Genomic DNA, 22238 nt, shown 5'->3' on the forward strand with positions numbered 1-22238 from the left:
AGCAGAGGGGAGACAGGCGCGGCCCCCCCCCACCCCGACCTTTCTCATGTCCCCAACGAAGTGATAACCTTTCTCAAGGGACAGGGTGACGTGGCCCAGTTCGTTGTCATCAGCATCGACAGAGAGGCGAGAAGGCTTTGATTCTGCAGAGACCAGAAACACATAATCCCAACGGGCCGGGTAAGAAGACACAAAGAGATGCCTGCAACATTAGAATCCTGGACCTCTTTAAAGGTAATAATAACAACAATAACAGTGACTATACGCACTGTGGGGCCAGGCACACTGCTCTGAGCATTTTATTTATTTATTTATTTATTGTTTTTTGAGACAGAGTCTCGCTCTGTCTCCCAGGCTGGAGTACAGTGACACAATCTCGGCTCACTGCAACCTCCGCCTCCCAGGTTCAAGCGATTCTCCTGTCTCAGCCTCCCCAGTAGCTGGGATAACAGGCGTGCGCCACCGTACCCAGCTAATTTTTTGTATTTTTAGTAGACGTGAGGTTTCACTATGCTGGCCAGGCTGGTCTCGAACTCCTGACCTCTGGATCTGCCCAGCTCCGCCTCCCAAGTACTGGGATTCCAGGTGTGAGCTACCGCACCCAGCCTATTTGTTTTTGAGACAGAGCCTCTCTCTGTCACCCAGGCTAGAGTACAGTACCAATGGCATGATCTCAGCTCACTGCAACCTCTACCTCCCAGGTTCAAGCAATTCTCCTGCCTCAGCCTCCCAATTAGCTGGGATTACAGGAACCTACCACACACCTGGTTAATTTTTGTATTTTTAGTAGAGACGGGGTTTCATCATATTGGCCAGGCTTGTCTCAAACTCCTGATCTCGGGTGATCTGTCGGCCTCGGCCTCCCAAAGTGCTGGGATTACAGATGTGAGCCATCATGCCCAGATGCTCAAAGCATTTTATATCTGTGCAATGTCTTTAATTCTCCCAACAACCCAAGGCAATGGTTCTCAAATGTGAGTGAGCTTCAGAACCTTCAGGTGGGCTTGTTAAAATGGAGAACAGGCTGGGTGCAGTGGCTCACACCTGTCATCCCAGCTTTGGGAGGCCGAGGCAGGTGAATCACCTGAGGTCAGGAGTTCGAGACCAGCCTAGCCAACATGGTGAACCCGCCCCCATCTCTACTAAAAATATAAAAAATTAGCCAGGTGTGTAGCTCACGTTTGCGTCTGTAGTCTCAGCTTTTCGGGAGGCTGAGGCACAAGAACTGCTTGAACTTCGGAGGTGGAGATTGCTGTGAGCTGAGATGGCGCCACTGCACTTCAGCCTGGGTAACAGAGTGAGACTCTGTGTCAAAAACAACCAAAAAACACAGATCTTTGTGTCTCACCTGAAGAGTCCTGGACTCAACAGGTATGGAACATATCTAAGAATCTGCATTTCCGGCCGGGTGCAGAAGCTCATGCCTGTAATCCCAGCTACTCAGGAAGCTGAGGCAGGAGAATCACTTGAACCTGGGAGGCAGAGGTTGCAGTGAGCCGAGATCGTGTCACTGCACTCCAGCCTGGGCCACCTCATCCAGCCCAGAAACCACACTTTTAAGAGCACGGGGTTATGAGATCAGGTCTAAGATGATTCCCATATTTTGAATGAGGAAATGGAGGCGCTGAAAGGGGGCCTGAGGCAGCAGATTCCAACTTTTCTTTTGGTTGGGGGGGGGGGTTTGCGGAAATGGAGTTTTGCTCTTGGTTCCCACGCTGGAGCGCAATGGCATAATCTTGGCTCATGGCAACCTCTGCTTCCCAGGTTCAGGTGATTCTCCTGCCTCAGCCTCCCGAGTAGCTGGGATTACAGGCATGTGCCACCATGCCAGGCTAATTTTGCATTTTAGCAGAGACAGGGTTTCTCCATGTTGGTCAGGCTGGTCTCCAACTCCTGACCTCAGGTGATCCACCTGCCTCATCCTCAGCCTCCCAAAGAACTGGGATTATAAGCGTGAGCCACCGTGCCCGGCTGATCACAAAGTTTTTGACACTAGAAACCAGTTTTGTGGAAGAAAATTTTTCCATGGATGGAGTAGGGACGGGGGATGGTTTTGGGATGATTCAAGCGTATCACATTTATTGTACACTTTGCTTCTATTATCATTATACTGTAATTGTATATTGAAATAACCACACAAATCACCGTAATGTAAAATCAGTGGGAATGACCAGGCACAGTGGCTCACGCCTGTAATCTCAGCACTTTGGACGGCCGAGGTGGGCAGATCGATTGAGGTCAGAAGTTCAAGACCAGACTGGCCAATGTGGTGAAACCCCGTCTCTACTAATAGTACAAAAATTAGCCAGGCATGGTGGCACACGCCTATAATCCCAGTTACTAGGGAGGCTGAGGCGGGAGTATCACTTGAACCAGGAGGCAGAGGTTACAGAGAGCAGAGATCGCACCTCTGCACTCCAGCCTGGCAACAGAGTGAGACTCCATCTCAAAAAAAAAAAAAAGAGCCGGGCGCGGTGGCTCAAGCCTGTAATCCCAGCACTTTGGGAGGCCGAGGCGGGTGGATCACGAGGTCGAGAGATCAAGACCATCCTGGTCAACATGGTGAAACCCCGTCTCTACTGAAAATACAAAAAATCAGCTGGGCGTGGTGGTGTGTGCCTGTAATCCCAGCTGCTCAGGAGGCTGAGGCAGGAGAATTGCCTGAACCCAGGAGGCGGAGGTTGCGGTGAGCCGAGATCGAGCCATGGCACTCCAGCCTGGGTAACCAGAGCGAAACTCTGTCTCAAAAACAAACAAACAAACAAACACACATGGCAGAAACAAGGACTTCGGTAAGGGGCCGGCTTGGCTTCAAACTCCAGCTCTTCCTCTTTCCTGCTGTGTGACCTTGACCAAGTCACTTAACCCTTCTGTGCCTTGGTTTCCTCACTTGCAAAATGGGAAAGATTTAATGAGTGATTCAAATTTTTAGTCTCCGGCATGAAGAAAGTGCTGTTTAAATGTTATTTCTCCTGGGTACATTCCCTTTGGATTAGAATTTTATCTCTTTGTCCTTTTCTGTGTCACAGACTCCTGGCCCCAGTGGGCTGCTGTGGATGTCACGGGTCAAGGGCAACATTCTGGAGGCAGAGATTACCTCTGATTGTACTGCATCTAAAGGGCTGATGAATAATACTGTCTTCCCCTTGAACCTCCTGTAGGGAGATACCCTACTGCCCTTTTCTCCTGCACCCCCAGCTGGGGAAAAACAGACATTGAGGAAACATCTGCTGCCTGCCTAACTCAGCTGACGGGCCCCAAACCAGAAGCCTCTTTTTTTTTTTTTCCTTTTGAAACAGGGTCTCACTCTGTCACTCAGGCTGGAGTGCAATGGCCTGATCTTGACTCACTGCAGCCTCCGTCTCCAGGATTCAAGCTATTCACGTGCCCTCGTCTCACGAGCAGCTAGGATTACAGGCGTGCACTACCATGCCTGGTTCTTTTTTTTTTTTTTTTTTTGAGACAGAGTCTCACTCTGTTGCCAGGCGCTAGGCTGGAGTGCAGTGGCACCATCTCGGCTCACTGCAACCTCTGCCTCCCGGGTTCAAGCAATTCTCCTGCCTCAGCCTCCTGAGTAGCTGGGACTACAGGAGTGTGCCACCACGCCCAGCTAATTTTTGTATTTTTAGCAGAGACGGGGTTTCACCATGTTGGTCAGGATGGTCTCGATCTCTTGACCTTGTGATCTGCCCACCTCGGCCTCCCAAAGTGCTGGGATTACAGGCTTGAGCCACCGTGCCCAGCCCTGCCTGGTTCATTTTTGTATTTTTAGTAGAGATGGGGTTTCACCATGTTGGCCAGGCTGGCCTTGAACTCTTGATCTCAAGTAATCCACCCACCTCGGCTTCCCAAAGTGCTGGCATTACAGGTGTGAATCACTGCACCCAGCCCAGAGGCTCTTTTGTATCTCACATAGAATCAGAGTTTTGGGCCTGACATAGCTGGGTTCAAATCTCTGTTCCTGTGTGTCCTTGGGCACAACTCTATGCCTCTCTGAGTTAGTTGTGAAGATCGGGATGGTATGTTTACCTGCTTCACGAGGCCCTTAGGGACTTTGGTGAAATTCTATCAAGTCCTAAGCATTCTCCTTAGCACTCAAGTCAGTGGCGTGTGTAAAATAGTGATCTGCAGAAATCTGTGTCCACATACTAAACCCCGAGAACTATGAATGTGATCTCACTAGGAAAGAGTCTTTGAAGCTGAACTTGGTGGCTGATGCCTATAATCCTAGCACTTTGGAGACTGAGGCAGGAGGGTTGCTTGAGCCCAGGAATTCAAGACCTGTCTGGAGGCCAGGCACAGTGGCTCATGCCTGTAATCCCAGCAATTTGCCTGCATTCGCCTCTCAAAGTGCTGGGATTATACGTGTGAGCCTTTGTGCTTGGCCAGTGTGTTAAAAACATTTTTTTGCCAGGCAAGGTGGCTCAGGCTTGTACTCCTAGCACTTTGGGAGGCTGAGGCAGCTGGATCACCTGAGGTCAGGAGTTTGAGAGCAGCCTGGCCAACATGGAGAAACCCCATCTCTACTAAAAACACAAACTTAGCCAGGCACAGTGGCACATGCCTGTAATCCAGCCACTCGGGAGGCTGAGGCAGCAGAATCACCTGAACCTGAGAGCCGAGATCACACCATTGCACTCCAGCCTGGACAACAAAAGCAAAACTCCTCAAAAAAAAAAAAAAAAGGCTGGGCGCGGTGGCTCAAGCCTGTAATCCCAGCACTTTGGGAGGCCGAGGCGGGTGGATCACGAGGTCAAGAGATCGAGACCATCCTGGTCAACATGGTGAAACCACGTCTCTACTAAAAATACAAAAATTAGCTGGGTGTGGTGGCGCGTGCCTGTAATCCCAGCTACTCAGGAGGCTGAGACAGGAGAATTGCCTGAACCCAGGAGGCGGGGGTTGCGGTGAGCCGAGATCGTGCCATTGCACTCCAGCCTGGGTAACAAGAGCGAAACTCCGTCTCAAAAAAAAAAAAAAAAGAGTGAAACTCCTCAAAAAAAAAAACAACAAAAACACAATGGCTCATGCCTATAATCCTAGGACTTTGAGAGGCTAATTCAGGCAGATTGTTTGAGCTCAGGAGTTTTAAGACCAACCTGGGCAACATGGTGAAACCTTGTCTCTGCAAAACATACAAAACTTAGCTGGGCGTGGTGGTAGGTACCTGTGGTTTCAGCTACTCTGGGAGGCTGAGGCAGGAGGATCACTTGAGCCCATGAGGTCAAGGATGCAATGAGCTGGGATAGCACTGCTGTACTTCAGCTTGGGTGACAGAATAAGACCCTGTCTAAAAACAAAACTGAGACCTGCCTGGGCCACATACTGAGACCTTGTTTCTAAAAAAAAAAAACCCTTTTTTCTGAGAAGATTTTTTGCTCCTGTTGCCCAGGCTGGAGTGCAATGGTGTGATCTCGGCTCACTGCAACCTCTGCCTCCCAGGTTCAGGCGATTCTCCTGACTCAGCTTCCCAAGTAGCTGGGATTACAGGCATGCGCCACCACACCCGGCAAATTTTGTATTTTTAGTAGAGACGGGGTTTCTCCATATTGGCCAGGTTGGTCTCCAACTCCCGACCTCAGGTGACCCACTCACATTGGCCTTCCAAAGTTCTGGGATTACAGGTATGAGCCACCGCACCCGGCTTCATCCTTGTTATTTTTTATTTTTTCACAGCTGCATAGCATGCTGTGGTGTGAATGCTCTATAGCAGTTAATTTCACCCTCAGAGATGGACATTTTTTCCATCTGTTTGTTCTTAGGCTGTCATCACCATACAGAACCTCGTACAAACATCATTTTACATATATGCAAGTGTTTCTGTGGATAAATTCCCCAAAGTGGGATTTCTGGCTCAAAGACTGGGTGCGTTTGGAATTTTGACGTGTATTGCCAAATGCTCCCCCTCAGGTGTGAGAGCAGTTCACACTCTCTCTAGCAGTGGGTAAGAGTTCTGTTGTCCTACAGTCTTACCAACAGACTGTGTTATCAAACTCTGATTTCTTGCCAACATGACAGGTGAAAAATAGTATCTCAGAGTAGAGAAAATTTGCATTTTCCTGACTGCAAGGGAGGGAGAGCAAAGTTCCATGTGTTTAAGAATCATTAGTAGAATCATTAGTCTCCTCTTTACTCTCTGGTAACCTCCCTTGCCTATTATACTTTTGGATTATTGATTTTTTTTTTCTTTTTTTTTTTTAGAGAGTGTCTCACTCTTGTCTACGGCCATACCACCCTGAATGTGCCCAATCACGTCTGATCTCGGAAGTTAAGCAGAGTCAGGCCTGGTTAGTACTTGGATGGGAGACCGCCTGGGAATACGGGGTGCTGTAAATTTTTTTAAAAAAAGAAAAAAAAAGAATAACAGACCGGGCGCAGTGGCTCACGCCTGTAATCCCAGCACTTTGGGAGGCCAAGGCGGGTGGATCACGAGATCAAGAGATCGAGACCATCCTGGTCAACATGGTGGAACCCCCGTCTCTACTAAAAATACAAAAAATTAGCTGGGCATGGTGGCGCATGCCTGTAATCCCAGCTACTCAGGAGGCTGAGGCAGGAGAATTGCCTGAATCAAGGAGGCAGAGGTTGCAGTGAGCCGAGATCACGCCATTGCACTCCAGCCTGGGTAACCAGAGCGAAACTCCATCTCAAAAAAAAAAAAAAAAAAAAAGAAAAAAAAAAAAAAAGAATAAAAGACCGTGTTTCGCTCTTGTTGCCTAGGTTGGAGTGCAATGGCATGATCTCAGCTCACTGCAACCTCCACTTCCCAGGTTCAAGCGATTCTCCTGCCTCAGCCTCCCAAGTAGCTGGGATTACAGGCATGTGCCACCACACCAGGTAATTTTTGCATTATTAGTGGAGACAAGGTTTCGTCATGTTGGCCAGGCTGGTCTCCTGGCCTCAGGTGATCCACCTGCCTCAGTCTCCCAAAGTGCTGCGATTACAGGCAGGAGCCACCATGCCTGACCCTTTTAAAAATTTTTTTTAATTTTTTTTTTGAGATGGAGTCTCGCTCTGTTGTCCAGGCTGGAGTGCAGTGGCGCAATCTCGGCTCACTGCAACCTCGCAGAGTACTGGGATTACAGGCGTAAGCCATCGTGCCTATCCACAGTTTCTTTATCCATTCGTTCATTGGTGGGTATTTGGATTGGTGCCACATTTTTGCAATGGCAAATTTTGTTGCTATAAACATGTATGTGCAAGTATCTTTTTTGCAGAATGACTTCTTTTCCTCTGGGTAGATACCAGCAGAGGGTTTGCTCGATCAAATCGTAGGTAGTTCTACTTTTAGTTCCTTGAGGAATCTCCACACTTTTCCATAGCAGTTTTATTAGTTTACATTCCCACCAGCTGCGTAGAAGTGTTCCCTGTTAATTGCGTCCACTAGTAGTCATTGGCATCCACTGTCTTTTTGATTACGGCCATTCTTGCAGGAATAAGGTAGTATCGCATGGTGGTTTTGATTTGCATTTCCCTGCTCATTAGTGATGTGGAGCATTTTTCATGTTTGCTGGCCATTCGTATATCTTCTTTTCAGACTTGTCTATTCATGTCCTTAGCCCATTTTTTGATGGGATTGTTTTCTTTTTTTTTCTTTTTTTTTTTTTTTCTTGAGACGGAGTTTCGCTCTTGTTACCCAGGCTGGAGTGCAATGGCGCGATCTTGGCTCACCGCAACCTCCGCCTCCTGGGTTCAGGCAATTCTCCTGCCTCAGCCTCCTGAGTAGCTGGGATTACAGGCACGTGCCACAATGCCCAGCTAATTTTTTGTATTTTTAGTAGAGACAGGGTTTCACCATGTTGACCAGGATGGTCTCGATTTCTTGACCTCGTGATCCACCCGCCTCGGCCTCCCAAAGTGCTGGGATTACAGGCCTGAGCCACCGCGCCTGGCCGGGGATTGTTTTCTTATTGTTGATTTGTTCAAGTTCATTGTAGATTCTGGATATTAGTCTTTGCCAGATGTACAGATTGTGAAGATGTTTTTCCCACTCTGTGGGTTGTCTGTTTACTCTGCTGTTACTTCCACCATACAAAAGCTCTTTTTTTTTTTGAGATGGGAGTTTCGCTCTTGTTGCCCAGGCTGCATTGCCATGGTGCGATCTTGGCTCACTGCTACCTCCGCCTCCCAGATTCAAGTGATCCTCCTGCTTCAGGCTCCCAAGTAGCTGGGATTACAGGCACATGCCACCACGCCTGGCTAATTTTGTATTTTTAGTAGAGACCGGGTTTCACCATGGATTGGCCAGGCTGGTCTCGAAGTCCTGACCTCAGGTGAGCCACCCGCCTCAGTCTCTCAAAGTGCTGGGATTACAGCTGTGAGCCACCGCGCCTGGCTGCAAAAGTTCTTTAGTTTAATTAAGTCTCAGCAATTTATTTTTGTTTTTATTTTTTAAATTTTTATTTTTTTAAAATTTATAAAACACTTCACGAATTTGTGTGTCATCCTTGTGCAGGGGCTATGTTAATCTTCTCTGTATCGTTCCAATTTTAGTATATGTGCTGTCGAAGCGAGCACTATTTTTGTTTTTATTGCATTTGCTTTTGGGATTTCCGACATGAAATTCTTGCCTAAACCAATGTCTAGAAGGGTTTTTCCGATGCTATCTTCCAGAAGTTTTATAGTTTCCGGTCTTAGATTTAAGTCCTTAACCCATCTTGAGTGGATTTTTATATAAGGTAAGGGCTGAGGATCCTGTTTCATTCTCCTACATGTGGCTAGCCAGTTATCCCAGCACCACCTGTTTAAAAGGGTGTTCTTTCCTCACTTTATGTTTTTGTTTGCTTTGTCGAAGATCAGTTGGCTGTAAGTATTTGGGGTTGGCTGGGCGTGATGACTCATGCCTGTAATCCCAGTTCTTTGGGAGGCCGAGGAGGTCGGGAGTTTGAGACCAGCCTGACCAACACGGAGAAACCCCGTCTCTACTAAAAATATAAAAGTAGCCAGGCATGGTGGTGCATGTCTGTAATCCCAGCTGCTCGAGAGGCTGAGGTAGGAGAATCACTTGAATCCAGGAGGAAGAGGTTGCCGTGAGCCAAGATCGTGCCATTGCACTCCAGCCTGTGTAACAAGAGCAAAAATCCATTAAAAAAAAAAAAATGTTGGGATCTGCTGCCTCGGGCCACCTTTCAGTGCCTCCATTTCCTCATTCGTAATATGGGAATCATCTTAGTCCTGATCTCATAACCCTGTGCTCTTAAGAGTCTGGTTTCTTGGCTGGACGAGGTGGCCCAGGCTGGAGTGCAATGGCACAATCTCGGCTCACTGCAACCTCTGCCTCCCGGGTTCAAGTGATTCTCCTGCCTCAGCCTCCCGAGTAACTGGGATTACAGGCACCCACCACTGTGCCCAGCTAAGTTTGGTATTTTCAGTAGAGACGGGGTTTCACCATGTTGGTCAGGCTAATCTCGAACTCATGACCCCAGGTGATCTGCCCACCTCAGCCTCCCAAAGTGCTGGGATTACAGGCTTGAGCCACCATGCCTAGCCTATGTGCCTATTTTTATACCATTACCAGAGCACACCTATTTCAATGTTTGATTTGCAGTTGGTTGAATCCTCCAATGTGTAACCTGTGGATACAGGGAGGACCAACCATATACCGTACAACCCGCACCAGAGAAAAATATAGAACGTTTCAGCCTCCACCCTGCATTTCCAGCCACGAAGTCTTGAACTCCTGACCTCAGGTGATCCGCCCACCTTGGCCTCCCAAAGTGCTAGGATTACGGGCGTGAGCCACTGAGCCCGGCCTCAAGCCACGAAGTCTTATAATGATTATTTATTTATTTATTTAATTTTATTTTTTATTTTTTATTTTTTGAGACAGTGTCTTACTCTGGCGCCAGGCACCAGGCTGGAGTGCAGTGGCACAATCTCGGCTCACCGCAACCTCCGCCTCCTGGGTTCAAGCAATTCTTCCGCCTCAGCCTCCCGAGTAGCTGGGACTACAGGCACACGGCACCACGCCCAGCTAATTTTTGTATTTTTAGTGGAGACAGGGTTTCACCATGTTGGCCAGGATGGTCTCGATCTCTTGACCTCGTGATCTGCGCGCCTCCGCCTCCCAAAGTGCTGGGATTACAGGCTTGAGCCACCGCACCCGGCTATTTATTTATTTATTTTTAAGGAAGAGTTTTGATCTGCTACCCAGGCTAGAGTTCAGTGGCTTGATCTTGGCTCACTGCAACCTCCACCTCCCAGGTTCAAGCCATTCTCCTGCCTCAGCCTCCGGAATAGCTGGGATTATATGTGTGTGTCATCAAGCCCAACGTGCTGGGATTACAGGTGTGAGCTGTTGTGCCCAGCTGAATGTCTTTAATGGAAGACACGGTCTCCGTGCTTGATCCAGCTACTTCGCATTGGAGAAATGGGTAGGAGGTGGAGAAAGAGCTTCTAGATTCCCTCCCAACAATGAAGACCCTGTGTGTGGCTGGTCCTGGGACTCTGCTGTGACTTGTACTGCCAGCTGGGATTCATTCTTGGGCCCTACCTGCCTGTAAGTCTCATTAATTCCTGGAGGTACTTCTCAGGGCTGGGGCTTCGCTGGTATTTCCAGGACGACCGGGGCTACTGCTGGTTCTCTTCTCCCATCCAGGGTCACACCCGGGGCAGTGGAAAGTCCCATGAAAAGAGACGGGTGGGCCGGGCGCGGTGGCTCACGCCTGTAATCCCAGCACTTTGAGAGGCCGAGGCGGGTGGATCACGAGGTCAAGCGATCGAGACCATCCTGGTCAACATGGTGAAACCCTGTCTCTACTAAAAATACAAAAAAATTAGCTGGGCATGGTGGCGCGTGCCTGTAATCCCAGCTACTCAGGAGGCTGAGGCAGGAGAATTGCCTGAACTCAGGAGGCGGAGGTTGCGGTGAGCCGAGATCGCGTCATTGTACTCCAGCCTGGGTAAAGAGCGAAACTCCGTCTCAAAAAAAGGAAAAAGAGAGATGGGTGGTCCGGGTTCTGCCTCCTCCAGCTTCATGATCCTGGGGTGAAGATGTTACAGGAAAGCCGTCCCGATCCAGACTCCAAAGAAAGAAGTCAGGGCGAGTCTGTAAAGTGGAAGCAAATTGATAGGAAAGTAAAGGAACAGCCGGGCATGGTGGCTCACGCCTGCAGTCCCAGCATTTTGGGAGGCCGAGGTGGATGGATCACAAGATTAAGAGGTAGAGACCATCCTGGTCAACATGGGGAAACCCTGTCTCACTGGGCGTGGTGGTGCACGCCTGTAGTCCGGGTTACTCGGGAGGCTGAGACAGGAGAATCTCTTTAACCCAGGAGGCCAAGATCGTTCCACTGCATTCCACCCTGGTGACAGAGCAAGACTCTGTCTCAAAAAAAAAAAAAAAAAAAAAAAGTAATGGAATAAAAGAATGGCTACTCCATAGACAGAGTAGCCTCAAGGGCTCCTGGTTGCCCATGCTTACGGATATTTTTATTTTTGATACAGAGTCTTCTGTGTTGCCCAGGCTCAAGTGCAGTGACGTGATCTCAGCTCACTGCAACCAGTGAGCCTCCCAGGTTCAAGTGATTCTCCTGCCTCAGCCTCCCGAGTAGCTGAGATTACAGGGGCCTGCCACCATGCTTGGCTAATGTTTGTTTTGTTTGTTTGTTTGTTTGTTTTGTTTTTTTATGGAGATGGGGTTTTACTATGTTGGCCAGGATGGTCTCGATCTCTTGACCTCATCATCTGCCTGCGTTGGCCTCCCAAAGTGCTGGATTATAGGCGTGAGCCACCGCACCTGGCCTAATGTTTGTATTTTTAGTAGAGATGGGGTTTCACCATATTGGCCAGGCTGGTCTGGAACTCCTGATCTCAGGCAATCCGCCCACCTTGGCCTCCCAAAGTGCTGGGATTACAAGCGTGAGCCACTGCCCCCGGCCAGGTCTTTTTTTTTTAGAGGCGGAGTCTCGCTCTGTCACCCAGGCTGGAGTACAGTGGCCAGTCTCTGCTCACTGCAACCTCCACCTCCCGGGTTCAATCGATCCTCCTACCTCAACCTCCGGAGTAGCTAGGATTACAGGTGTGCACCACCATGCCCATGCCCAGCTAATTTTTGTAGAGACAGGTGTCTTGGTATGTTGCCAAGAGTGGTCTTGAACTCACTGGCTCAAGCAATCCTCCTAGCTTGGCCTCCCAAAGTGCTGGGATGACAGGTGTGAGCCACCATAAATGAAGTCACCTTTCTTCACTTTTACAGCACAGGGCCTTGCACTGAGGAAATAGAATGTTGCTTGAACTAGGAAATAAACTCAGAGAGGTGGAGTCACTTTCTGAATGCCACACAGCAGGGCTGGCATTAGACTTCAGGGCTCTCTGAGCCTTTCTCGTTTCCCCTTCTTGTTCTAGGCCTTCCTGGGATGAGAGTGCAAAATGTAAGAGAAGGCCAAAGAGCTCAGTCATAAGATAATTGATATTTAAATTAAATTAAAAAGGTAAAACCTAAAAATATAAAAAGACCAAAATATTAAAAAGCAACATTTTTTTAAACTCAAGATCTGACCCTGAGCTTGCATGACGCATCTGACCTTAATCCATGTGTTGGCGGAGCCTGTCTTTCTTTCAAATTGTGATGTTTTGTTCATCATAGATTTATTTTTTCCCATTAATTTGGATGTTTAATACTGAATTAGATCTTGATGACTGAGTTTTTGCGCCCAAGATGCTCACCCTAGTGCGGACCCTTTTTCTATCTCTTCTCCTGCAGCACCGGGACAATCCCTTGGGGAAACTGAGGCAAGGAGGAGCGTTTGTGCGGGAGGATGGTGGCGGGGTCTGTGGGGAGCTCTCCTGGGCAGACCAAGCTCTCTGGGCTGCGGCGGGCGCTGACCTTTGCTTATCTACCGCGTTTGAAGCCGCTAATGAAGTCCCCCGCCTTGCAGAGACCTTTCCCAGGGCGGGCGAACTGCCTGCGGGGCAGAGATAGCGGCCGTCACCCTAGCAGCGGTGACCTTTTCCGGCTGGAGGGAGACGGGAGGCGGGAAAGGGCGCGGCGGCCGCGACGTCTGGCCGGTCCGGGCGGAGGAGGATGTCGTTCCAGCGGGTGGGAGCTGGAATCGAACCCCGCCCCAGCCTCCCGCGTCCACCCAACCCATGCCTGACCACGGGCAGTAAGGGCGTGGTGCGTGTTTGGTGGGGGGGGCCGGGGGGAAGAGCGCCCAGTGACGTCATCGAACCCCAAGCCCGGCCTTCGCCGCTGACGTCACAGAGGGGCTGCGCTGTGTCCCCTCATTCCTTCCCTGACGTCAGCGCGAGAGGCCAGAAACTGGCCCACTGACAGAGAGAGAAGTCTGGAGGGGAGCTTTCCTTTGTCGCCTTTTTAATTTGGTAAGACATATAAAGTATACGTAGAGCGGACTACAACTCCCAATCGGCCTTGCGTGTCGAGCATGCGTACGGCCTCCTGCCCGAGAGCGCAGCAAACCTTTGGTAGATCGACATCCCTTTAGTCGAACCGGGAGGCCAGCTTTCTGAGCGGCAAACCAATCCCGTCCTCACAAGTCCCACCCCTTTAAGTCTTAGCCAGCTGCTTCCCTGCGGGAGTGACGGGCCCCGCTGCCTTTGAGGGGTCAGTTTCTTTTGATGGACATTCATATCGATGAATCAGATCGCCAGGAAGTCGAGAAGGTGTTGAAAAGCGTGCCTCGCGACCAATAGTTTAGCGGCAGGGGTTAGCGCCCTCCAATCGCTTCTCCCGGCGCCGCCAATCACCCGGGGCTCCGCCCCCGAAGCGTGACGTAAGTAGGGTGGGTAGCAACAGTTGCCCCGGTGAGGGAAACGGAGGCGCCATAGCCACGGTAGTCGTGGCGACCAAGCAACCCGGCAACGCGAGTCAACAACAACAACTGCCCGGCCGACCCCCACCCCCACCCCCCCGGCCCGGCCCGGGGACCCCCAGCACGTCCCGTCCCCTTCCCAACATCGACTCCGAGACCTCCGAAAAGCCTTTCCGCAGACAGAAGTAGGGAGAAGCGGAGGTAACCGGGGCGGCCCAGGGGTGGCTGGCCGGGCCGGGGTGGGCGGCAGGGCCGGGGCAGCGGATGTGTCTGTAATCATAGTTCGGGGGGAAGGGGCGGGCGGTCAAAATGGCGGCGCCGACTGTCTGGACCGTGGGGGAGGGGGCCGGGGCCCGGCTGGAACGACACCACCCGCTCCTGTTTCTGCAGCCCGGCCCCCGCGAGGGGCGGGCGCTCGGAGGCCGGCGGCGAGTGGAGGTCGGCCGGCCGGGGCGGGGGGCTTTTATATGTCGGGAGGCGCGAAGGGGCGGGCCTGGGGAGGCTGGGCCAATGGGAGTGAGGGAGGGACGAGGCGGGTCCAAGGTAGGCGGGCGGAGCCAGGAGGGAAGGTGTGGGCGGGGTCGGGTGGCTCTCCCCAACCTCCACCTCCGGACCCGGGTGGGGCAGCCACAACCCGGGCTTCCTTCCAGATCCTTGAGCGACTCCCTTCTTCCTTAAGAGCCTTGCACTTGTCCATTGGACTCAGAGCCTGGACAAGTGCCTGTCCATCTGAGGCCTCAGTTTTCCATCCTTTATAATGGGAGAATCATTGACATGGCCCTTTTTCTGGAGTATAGGGACTCCTCATTCCTTTCAGGAATTTCACCCAGGGCGTAAACCCTTTGAACCTTTTCCTGCTATCTACTATTTCTGAATGTGGTTTGATAAAATGTCAGCTAGTCCTGATTTCAGCACTGCAGCCCACTCCTAAACCTGCCGTCTTCTCTCTGGGAGGAAACAAGAGGGGAAGCAGACTTTATGCTCATGGAGGAGCTAGGAGTTGACTTGGATTTAGCTTGGAGGATTTGGTTTGCAGAAATCAAAGTCCATGGCAGGGAGGAGTGATCATGAGGGACTGGTTTAGAGGAACAGAAACCTGAGCGCTTCTTTCTGGGCTGCTGTTTGAGACCTGATGTTCCCTGGTTTGGAGTTGCGGGGGCTTGTTCTTGGCGATAGGGTGTTTCTGGGTCCTGCCCATCAAGGTCTCCCTTACTGGGAAAGGGGGAGCAAATAGCGCCTGAGGAAGTTTGTTAGATTTTTTTTAAGCTGCTTCTCTTGGCCAGACACATGTTTTTGTGTCAAATGAGTGTCAACCGAGTCACATGTCACTGACAAGGTCCCAGCCTCTGGGGCCACGTGGGCAGCAGCGGTCAGAGGGAAGGGGAAGCTATCCATATTTGTGAAAGGAGAATCTTTGCCACTGCTTTTTAGGGTGATAAGATCCTGCCAGCTCAGGGAAGAATTTTTTTTAAGTAGCCAGCCAGGCCAAGTTTACTTGGCATATTCTCCGTCTTGCTTTTTGAGCTTAGTGTCGCTGTGCAAACTACAGCCATTTCCTTTTAAATCAGTCAATAAATTCCATGGAAAAAGATTATTTCAGGCTTTTCCCCAAGAGTTTGAGATGAGGCTGGGTTGGGGGGCGGGGGACGGGGGCGGGTTCTCACTTCTCCAGGTAGTTTTTCTAGGCCAGGCCCTTTTTAGGAGAGGCAGGGCTCCTTGAAAGTTAGGACAGGTAGAGATTAATTTTTCAGTAAAACAAACAAAAAATCTAGAAATGCCAAGTTGCTAGAAGGATCATCAGCGCACTTTTTTTTTTTTTTTTTTTTTTTTTTTTTGAGATGGAATCATGCTCTGTTACCAGACTGGAGCACAGTGGTGTGATCTGGGCTCACTGAAACCTCCGCCTCCCAGGTTCAAGCGATTCTCCTGCCCCAGCCTCCTGAGGAGCTGGGATTTTGGGCAGCTGCCACCACGCCCAGTTAGTTTTTGTATTTTTAGTATCGATGGGGTTTCGCCATGTTGGCCAAAATGGTCTCCATCTCCTGACCTTGTGATCTGCCCGTCTCGGCTTCCCAAAGTGCTGGGACCCGGCCGGTGCTTCTTAGAAAAGCTAACTGAGCAGGCCAGGCACAGTGGTTCATCCCTGTAATCTCAGCACTTTGGGAGGCTGAGGCAGGCGGATCACCTGAGGTCAGGAGTTGGAGACCAGCCTGGCCAACATGGTGAAACCCCATGGCTACAAAAAATTAGCCGAGCATGGTGATGTGTGCCTATAATCCCAGCTACTTGGGAGGCTTGAGCCTGGGAGGCAAGAGATTGCAGTGAGCTGAGATCGTGCTGTTGTACTCCAGCCTAGGCAACAGAGTGAGACTCTGTCTCAAAGAAAAAAAAAAGAGCAAAGGAGAAAAAAAGCTACCTGAGCAGAAAGTGATGTTACCAATTATCTGGTTTTGCCGCCTGCCTCAGCCTCCCTTACCCACCATTACATTTACAGGTAAAGGGCCTGAGCCCAGAGGAGTCATGTGACTCGAAAGAGAACAATGGGTTGGTTTGCTTGTCCTTGAAACAAGTCAGCTTTTCTAGCTGTGTGCTCTCAGCGAGTAACTTAACTTCTCTGGGCCTCAGTTTCCCCTCCTTTCGTCTAGGGGCAGTAATTCTTGGAAGCCGTTTCAATCTCATGTTTTTGTGCTATGGATCCCAGAAAATAACACCTGTTGAACATCAAATACATAGGAATTGCCGAAACAAACTAAATACAAAGTAATTGCTAACATAGTTACATTGGCCTCAGCTGTTGTGGTGATTGTCGCTTCCTGCTCAGCACTCGGAAATACACTGTTGGCTTTTGTTTTTATCATCTTGAACACAGTGAGAGCCCTCGTGGCCTTAAAGGTTGACTTGCTTCTCACTTTGCTGGGCCGTGTGGGTTGGTAACTGGGATCCAGGAAGCTGGATACCAGGAATCCAGTGTGTAGTGGAAAAGTCACTCCCCTTGCTGCTGAATGGCCTTTCTCCGGCTTTAGGAGAGTCACCAGAAAGAAAACTGGCTTTGCACCCGTGGGTAACTTTGGGTGCTCACTCCTCTGGCACTTTGGGAGGCCGAGGCTGGTGGATTACTTGAGGTCAGGAGTTCAAGATCAGCCTGGCCAACACAGTGAAACCCCATCTCTACTAAAAATACAAAAATTAGCCAGGGACGGTAGCACATGACATAGTCCCAGCTACTTGGGAGGCTGAGGCAGGAGAATCTTTTGAACCCGGGAGGTGGAGGTTGCAGTGAGCCGAGATCGCACCACTGTACTCCAGCAGGAGAGACAGAGCAAGACTTCATCTCAAAAAAAAAAAAAAAAAAAAGAAAAAGAAAAAAGAAAAATACTACTTAGGCTCAGGCCCAGACTCTGTCCCCAGCTTTCCAGGAGGCAGCTGGGTGAGCAGGGATGTGGACATGGTGGGAAAGGTGGGAAGCCGGGAAGGGCATTTCTGGAGCTGAGATTCTCACCCTTCTCCTCTGTCACGTACCCGATCATCTAGGGTAAGGGGATGGCCAGGCTGCGCCTCCCAGAGATGCTGCCTTCATTAGCAGATGCACAGGATGTGGTCTTCCTAGGCCATGGAGACTTTCTTCCGCGTGCTCCCCAGGCCCATTCTGGACCAGAAGGCACTGCCTGCCTCTGTAGCACAAGCCGGCTGCTGGCAGGAGGAAGGTCTCCGCAGTTAATAGGTTGGAACCGGCCTTTGATGCTCACCAGCAGTGTGTTCTTGTGCATCAGGTGCCACTGTGTACCTGTCAGTTTCCTTTCTTTCTTTCTTTCTTTTTTTTTTTTTTGAGACAGAGTCCTGCTCTGTTGCCCAGGCTGGAGTGCAGTGGCATGATCTGAGCTCACTGCAACCTCCACCTCCTGGGTTCAAGCAGTTCTCCTGCCTCAGCCTCCAGAGTAGCTGGAATACAGATGCCCACCACCATGGCTGGATAATTTTTATTTTTTTAGTCAGAGTCTCACTCTTGTCACCCAGGCTGGAGTACAGTGGCAGGATCTTGGCTCACTGCAACGTCCACTTCCCAGGTTCAAGCAATTCTCCTGCCTCAGCCTCCAGAGTAGCTGGGATACAGTTGCCCACCACAGAATGCAGTGGCGTGATCTTGGCTTACTGTAGCCTCTCCCTCCTGGGTTCAAGAGATTCTCCTGCCTCAGCCTCCTGAGTAGCTAGGATTACAGGCATCCACCACCACAGCCAGCTAGTTTTTGTATATTTAGTAGAGACAGAGTTTCACCATGTTGGCCAGGCTGGACTTGAACTTCTGACTTCAGGTGATCTGCCTGCCTCGGCCTCCTAAAATATTAGGATTAAAGGCGCGAGTCCTCGCACCCCGCCTTGCCTGTCAGTTTTCTAAGAGCTGGGACAGAGTGAGGGGCAAGGCCCACTAGGTTTCTGCCCTTGGGGAGCTTACCTTTTCAGTCAGAGGGAAGAGTAACTAGGATGAAGAAAATAAATCCAGCCAGATGCAGTGTCTCATGCCTGTAATCCCAGCACTTTGGAGGCTGAGACAGGGGGATCACTTAAGCCCAGGACTTTGAGACCAGCCTGGGCTACATAGTAGGACCCCATCTCTAAAAAAGATTTAAAAATTAGCCAGGTGTCATGGCACAGGCCCGTGGTCCCATCTACTCGGGAGGTTGAGGCGGGAGGATCACTTGAGCCCAGGAATTCAAGGTTACAGTGAGCTGTGATGGTACCACTGCACTCTAGCCTGGGCAACAGAGTGAGACCCTGTCTCTAAAAAACAAAGAAAGAAAGAAAATAAACCCAACAGGGAAACACAGTGTCAGGAAGCAAATAAAATAGTAGTTTGTGCTTGAGGGTACCTTGAAACCCAGGGAAGTGCCTGTGAACTGAGTCCTGAATAAGGAGGAGAAGCCAGCCATGAAGGTGGCAGTGGGGACAGTGTGACAGGGAGGAGGAAGAGGCTGTGAGGCAGGAGAGGGTCTGCAGCTTGCTTGCTTGCTTTTTTTTTTTTTTTTTTTTTTTTTGCAGAGAGGCTCAGTGCAACCTCTGCCTCCTGGGTTCAAGCGATTCTCCTCAGCCTCCTGAGTAGCTGGGATTACAGGCACACGCCACCACACCCAGCTAAATTGTAAAATTGTTTTTGTAGATTTGGAGACTAGGCTATGGTGGTAAGACTGGTCTCAAACTTCTGGGCTCCAGCAGTCCTCCTCTGGCCTCTCAAAGTGCTGAGATTTTAAGTGTGAGCCACCATGCCTGGCCGGAATATATTTTAAAGAGACAGGGTCTCGTTCTGTCACCCAGACTGGAGTGTGGTGGTGTGATCATAGCTCACTGCAGCCTGGAACTCCTGGGCTCAAGCGATCCTCCCACCCCAGCCTCTTGAGCAGTTGGGACTACAGGTACCTGGCTGATTTTTTTCAATTTTTTATATAGACAAGGCATCGCTTTTTCGCTTAGGCTGGTCTTGAACTCCTGAGTTCAAGTGATTCTCCATTCTTGGCGTCTTAAAGTGCTGGGATTATAGGTGTGAGAACTGCATCCAGTCATTAGGAGATATGTGTGTGTGTGTGTGCGTGCGTGTGTATGTGGACACGCGCACACACGCGCGCACAGTGGCACATTCTCAGCTCACTGCAACCTCGGTCTCCCCAGACTCAAGCAATCCTCCTGCCTAAGCCTCCTGAGTAGCTGGGATTACAGGCACACACCACCATGTCCCGGCTAATTTTTGTATTTTTAATAGAGACAGGATTTCACCATGTTGGCCAGGCTAGCCTCAAACTCCTGACCTCAAATGATCTGCCTGCCTCGGCCTCCCAAAGTGCTGGGATTACAGGCATGTGCCACCACACCCAGCCTCTAGGATATATTTTGGAGGAGTAATTGACAAATTTTATGAATGAATTGGATATAAAGGATGAGAGAAATACGTATCATCCCATTTAATTGTACTATTCTTCTGGAAGTTCATTACTGAAGCCATTCTATAGATGAGGGGCATGAATTTTCTTTCTATGTCCTTGGGAGGGCCTTGTTGAGGACATAAACCCTTTGGTTAGAGAATGTGACATCCAAAACAGAGGTCAGGCCGGGCTGAGGTGGGAGGATCACCTGAGGTCAGGCTTCGAGACTAGCCTGGCCAACATGGCGAAACCCTGTCTGTACTAAAAATACAAAAGCTAGTCAGGCGTGGTGGTGGGTACCTGTAATCCCAGCTACTCAGGAGGCTGAGGCAGGAGAATCACTTGAATCCAGGAGGCGGAGGTTGCAGTGAGTAGAGACTGTGCCTTTGTACTCCAGCCTGGGAGACAAGAGTGAAACTGTCTCAAAAAACACCAAAACACAAAAAACAACACAAGGGTCAACAAGCTATGGCCCGCTGCCTGTTTTTGTTTGTCTGGTAAGCTAAGAATGATTTTTACATAATTAAATGATTGGAAATATCAAAATCAGGATTATATTTCATGATAGGTGAAAATTACATGAAGTTCAAATCTCAGTGACTAGAAATAAAGTTTTATTGGCACAGAGCCTGCTCATTTGTTTACCTATCGTGTGTGGCCACTTTCACATGACAGTGGCAGAGTTGAACAGCTGCTACAGAGACTACCCACAAAACTGAAAACGTTTACTGCTTGGCCCTTTACAGACTTTGCCAAGCCCTCATTTAAAGTAATAGATTTAAACAGTCTCCATAAACACCTGCTGCCTTTGAAGACAGGTGCAGCCACTAGTGATTTCCTTGGCAGATTCGCTGCCAAAGAGCAGTTTATTCAGTAATTACCTTGTTTTGTGTGCCAAGCTCCGTAAATAAAGGGTTGTTATGCTCATATGTATGGGCAATACCTCATGCTATGTATGTAGATGTGATTTATTTCTCTCTAGGGAACAAACCTGTGTAATTGCTTAATGTAGTCTCCTAAAATGATAGAAAATGGTTCTGTGGCCAAATAATTGTAGGAAAAAGATTGGCAATGACAGTGCTGAGAAGGTCTTCGATAGAGAAGTCGGTTTAGTTGTTCCTTGATCTCCTACCTCCTCCTTTTGAGTTCAGGCTTTCAGATATTGGTCATCGCCTCCTCTTCTTGCCCCTGAGTTGGAAGGGATGAGGCCCATGGTTTGTGTCCGTAGAAGGAGAAAGAGTCAGTAAGTGAGGAGCTTTCGAAGCCCTTTCTCTGTGGGAGGGGCCACAAGAGGCCAGCTGTCTTAGTGCTGAGAAAGCCAAGGCCAACGTTTCTTAGGTCAGGACTTTGTGCCTCGGAATCATCTAAGGGACTAGTGAAATAGACTCTGGGGCTATTTCCGACTCGCTGGGCAGTAGAGCCCAGGAATCTGCATGGCGATGCCAGTGAAAGCTTAGGTTGAATTTCCTCTTGGCGTCTCCTCTCAAGAGCTTGAAGATCCTGTCTCCTTCCTCCTCTGCCCCCACCTGGCCTGGATATTTGTTGAATGAATAATAATACCTGCCACTTAGTGTTTATTTGGTGCTGAGCTGATCTCACTGGATCTTTTTTTTTGCTCTGAGACAGAGTCTTGCTTTGTCACCCAGGCTGGAGTGCAGCGGTGTGATCTCGGTTCACTGCACCCTCTGCCTTCTGGGTTCAAGTGATTCTCCTGCCTTAGCTTCCCGAATAGCTGAGACCAGGCCTGAGAACAGGCCACCACACCTGGTTAATGTTTGTGGGTTTTTTTGTTTTTGTTTTTGTTTTTTTTTGAGACGGAGTTTCGCTCTTGTTACCCAGGCTGGAGTGCAATGGCACGATCTTGGCTCACCGCAACCTCCGCCTCCTGGATTCAAGCAATTCTCCTGCCTCAGCCTCCTGAGTAGCTGGGATTACAGGCACGCGCCACCAGGCCCAGCTAATTTTTGCGTTTTTAGTAGAGACGGGGTTCCACCATGTTGACCAGGATGGTCTCGATCTCTTGACCTCGTGATCCACCCGCCTTGGCCTCCCAAAGTGCTGGGATTACAGGCTTGAGCCACCGCACCCGGCCATGTTTGTGTTTTTAGTAGAGATGGGGTTTCTCCATGTTGGCCAGGCTGGTCTTGAACTCCTGACCTCAGGTGATCCACCTGCCTTGGCATCCCAAAGTGCTGGAATTGCAGGTGTGAGCCGCTGCACCCGGCCTGATCTCATTGGATCTTTATAGCAATTGATGAATTGGGTGTTCTCCTTATCCCCAGGTGACAGGGAAACTGAGGCCCAGAAGAAGGTCGGTAATATGCTGATAAGTTAAGAGATAGCGCTAGGGTTCATGTGGGTGAGGGTCTGACACCAGGCAGATGAGGGCTTGTCAGCAACAGTGACTTGAGTACCTGAGCCAGGCCAGAATTGGACCCGATGGTGTGAGGAACCTCCTCCCCTCTAACTGCGGGAGGAAGGAGTTTGGGGAGGGCAGGGGCTGGAGGAAGACGGTCTTGGCCCCATTTGAGGCAGACAGCAGCGTTTCCCTCTTGAG

General features: G+C 49.9%; 1 protein-coding gene, 1 non-coding gene and 1 pseudogene across 3 annotated transcripts in view; 2 read left to right on the forward strand and 1 right to left on the reverse strand.

Moving 5' to 3' along the window:
- The first annotated feature begins 6217 nt into the window (after window positions 1–6217).
- On the forward strand, window positions 6218–6336 carry LOC120362847 (5S ribosomal RNA; annotated as a pseudogene).
- Window positions 6337–8410: 2074 nt separating this feature from the next.
- LOC120362832 (U6 spliceosomal RNA) lies at window positions 8411–8517 on the reverse strand. Its single transcript, XR_005578634.1, has one exon. It is a non-coding gene; the product is annotated as a U6 spliceosomal RNA (small nuclear RNA).
- A 5232-nt stretch (window positions 8518–13749) lies between these two features.
- The window catches only part of RFX1 (regulatory factor X1), a 47654-nt gene continuing 39165 nt past the window's right edge, over window positions 13750–22238 (forward strand). For both annotated transcript variants that reach the window (XM_039466067.2, XM_003941705.4), the window contains exon 1: window positions 13750–13973. The gene's annotated coding sequence lies outside the window, so the exon portion shown is untranslated. The remainder of the gene's footprint in view (window positions 13974–22238) is intronic.

Source organism: Saimiri boliviensis, chromosome 14 (assembly GCF_048565385.1).
Source record: "Saimiri boliviensis isolate mSaiBol1 chromosome 14, mSaiBol1.pri, whole genome shotgun sequence".
NCBI classification, from domain to species: domain Eukaryota; kingdom Metazoa; phylum Chordata; class Mammalia; order Primates; family Cebidae; genus Saimiri; species Saimiri boliviensis.